Below are 3162 nucleotides of genomic sequence, written 5' to 3'. Positions count from 1 at the left end.
TTTTTTCTGCCTCTATTTGCCTTAGCGCCGTTACTATTAACTCCCATAGCATACTAAGCCCCTTAGTCTCTTTTAATCCACCACTTATGGCATCCCAAAGAGCCATTCCCAGCCTTTCCCACTCAAGAGTGCTGAGAACTCTTGTTTCCTGTGTGTGGCAAAAAATCCTCTCTCTCATCCCCATCTTAACAGTCTTTTCAAGACCTCTAGGTCATACTTAATATCTCTCTCAAAGAGAATATGCTGGAGGACCCTGAATGTGGCCTGTTCTTCTTTTGACAGTCCGTTTCCCATCCTCCAGCCCCCTGGTCACTCACCTCTTCGGGTGCACCCGCTGCAGCATACATCTTCCAGAGTTCTTTTCCCAGGAGCTTTCTTCAGCTCCCCTAACTCCAACAGACCCATCCTCCGACTCCCCCCGCTGCGGTCCAGCTGCGGCAGACTGACCAGGGCCTCCCACCTTTCACTCCACAGAGTCCCCTTCAGAATCCAAAGGGTCCAATCTGCTTCATTATCACAGCATTTATTGCGTCGGGGTCACCAGCATGCGGGAGCTCAGGACTTCTGAACAACGAATCAATATGATTTTGCAGAAGACTTACTAGACTTACACTCTACTTTATGCATTTTGCAGCTGCTGTACACGTGATCACTCATTACTTGATTGGTCCCTCTATTTTGTCCACACGTTCTGCACGCACTTTCCAGAAAACGATTGGTTCTAGTCCAGTGCAGCACAGTTCTTCTTTATCTATTTCTTGCTGTCCTGGTATTCTGCTTCTCAGTTTCTTCATTCCCAATTTAGCGCTGCTTACTTTTTGGTAACCTTGACGCATTCCTGAGGGCTCTGATAACTGAAGATGCTTTGGCTGGGGCACACTGTCAGGGTTCACATACACTACAACAGGTGGGCCTTTGGAATAGCTGCTGTGGAGGCAGAGGGCATTAGGCAATTGAACACCTTGCCTGGGCTGACCTAGAATCCTTCTGTAGTTGGGCTTCTGAAGGTAGAAGAGCAGCAAGTGCCAATTGCCACCTCAACAGTGCATCGCTGGCAGTACCGAACAAATCGAGATGCTCTGATCCCCATCCACAAGATGATTTCTGAGCTAGAGAGCCAAGGGGTGGTCAGCAAGACCCACTCACCCTTCAACAGCCCCATTTGGCCTGTGCGCAAGTCAGAAGGGGAACAGAGATTGACTGTGGACTATCATAATGAAGTAGCTCCACCATTGAGCGTTGCTGTGCTGGACATGTTGGAGCTCCAGTATGAGCTGGAGTCCAAAGCAACAAAGTGGTACACCACTATTGACATTGCTAATGCATTTTTCTCCATTACTCTGGCAGCAGAGTGCAGGCCTCAGTTTGCGTTCACCTGGAGGGGTGTGCAATACACCTGGAACCGACTGCCCCAGGGGTGGAAGCACAGTCCCACCATCTGCCATGGACTGATCCAGGCTGCACTAGAAAAGGGTGGGGCTCCAGAACATCTGCAGTACATTGATGACATCATTGTGTGGGGGAACACCGCAGCAGAGGTGTTTGAGACAGGTGAGAAGATCATCCAGATTCTCCTGGAAGCTGGTTTTGCCATCAAAAAGAACAAAGTCAAGGGATTTGCCCAAGAGATCCAATTCCTAGCTATATATATATATGTGTGTTTAAAGCTGAAATGTATTAATGTGGGCATTGAGCAGACAGTATGGAATAAGGGGTGGAATGTCCTGGGGTGATGTTATAAGGTGGGTTTTTTGGGGTTTTTTTTATTCCTTAACCATCTGCTTTAATGCCTAAGGACAAGGTGTCTTTAAGATGGACCCGGGGGGCGGGACCGGAGCCACAGACCCAGGTGCGGGTTGCTTGAACACTGAACGTCTTGGCCCAACAGCTGGGGGGCTCCCGGGGCTCGGCGGGGCTCGGGAGGGAGTGTGCGGGGAGCACTGTGCTACTCTTTGGGGATTTTTTTGTTCCAGATAGCTGGAAAAAGGTTGCGTTGGGGCTTTTTGTTCTTTTTTCCCCTTCCCTCCCCCTTGCCTCACTGCCTCCCTTCCCTCCTCTCCGGTGCAGGGAGCCTGCAGGGTGGCCCCAGCAGGCCCGCGGGATGGCCCTGGCTGGTCTGAGCCCGTGTGTCTGTTCCCTCTCCGGGCATTTGTTGTATTTTGAGGGTTTTTTTTCCTGTTCTACCCTGTTTTGTTTGGTATTATTAAGCAGTTTGGTTTTTTCCCACTTTCACTTGTTGTTACCAATTTGTCCCATTGGTGGAGGAAAAGGGGAGGCCCTTTTCCCTTTGGAGGAGGCGCTCATTCTGGAGTGCTTCCTCCTAAAATTTTGTCTCTAAAAACCAAGACAGACAGCTTGGGGTTAAAGTATAGGGGTACAGATCCTTTAAACAATTCTTTAATTCCCAATAACAAAACTCATCTGAGATGAGGTGAAAGATGAATTTCCCACTTGTGTTCCTAAGGAATTTTGAATGCTTCTTTAAATTTGCATTACTTTTTCCTAAAAAAAAAAGTAAACATAATAAAATATACCAAAGTAATTCCTTCCCTTTCTTACATATCGTGGTAACCAAAAACTACTGGTTTTTTCCCATGCACATTTTAAACGCTACAAAAAAGTCTTTGTCAGTAGTTTGATTTACAGACAGATTTACAAACTATCTGTGCATGCTGTACTAAAGAATTAAAATTTCTGGCAAAAATATTTAAATTTCTGTGCAGACAACCTTGGTCAAGCTACAAATGAGGTTTCAGGGTTTTCCTAAATATGTTTTCTGAACCCAAATTTCTGTCGTTCTTTTAATAACCAATAGTAACAAAAGTATTTTTTTCTTTCATTAAATTATTAAAAATCTGCTAGGGCTAATGTTGATGAAGATTTTCCCATATTATTTTAGGATATATACTAAGATCAAGCTCCTATGCATCCCCAACCTCCTTGCCAGCGTGGCAGTACAAAAAGCAGAAAAGCTGTTGGATATGTGCAATCCCTGCTCAGCAATAACAAAAACACCTCTGTATTATCAACCCTGTGTTCAGCACAAATCCAAAATACAGCTCCACACCAACCTCTGTGAAGAAAATCAACTCTGCCACAACCAAAACCAGCACAATCAACATGCACATTTGTTAAAACACCTGCTACTTCAATAAAACAACA

The 3162-nt window shown here is 45.7% G+C and overlaps 2 long non-coding RNA genes across 2 annotated transcripts in view; one reads left to right on the top strand and one right to left on the bottom strand.

The window, feature by feature from the left end:
- Nucleotides 1-899, bottom strand: part of LOC108448776 — a 38479-nt gene extending 37580 nt beyond the window's left edge. Inside the window, exon 1 of the long non-coding RNA XR_001864796.1 lies at nt 318-899. This is a non-coding gene — a long non-coding RNA (uncharacterized LOC108448776). The remainder of the gene's footprint in view (nt 1-317) is intronic.
- LOC108448777 overlaps nt 1-977 on the top strand; it is a 7338-nt gene extending 6361 nt beyond the window's left edge. The window contains exon 2 of the long non-coding RNA XR_001864797.1: nt 908-977. This is a non-coding gene — a long non-coding RNA (uncharacterized LOC108448777). The remainder of the gene's footprint in view (nt 1-907) is intronic.
- Nucleotides 978-3162: the final 2185 nt, after the last annotated feature.

This window comes from Corvus brachyrhynchos, unplaced genomic scaffold (genome assembly GCF_000691975.1).
Source record: "Corvus brachyrhynchos isolate BGI_N302 unplaced genomic scaffold, ASM69197v1 scaffold428, whole genome shotgun sequence".
In the NCBI taxonomy this organism is placed as follows: domain Eukaryota; kingdom Metazoa; phylum Chordata; class Aves; order Passeriformes; family Corvidae; genus Corvus; species Corvus brachyrhynchos.
Note: the sequence above shows the minus strand (reverse complement) of the source record. Positions and strands in the feature narration are given on the sequence as shown.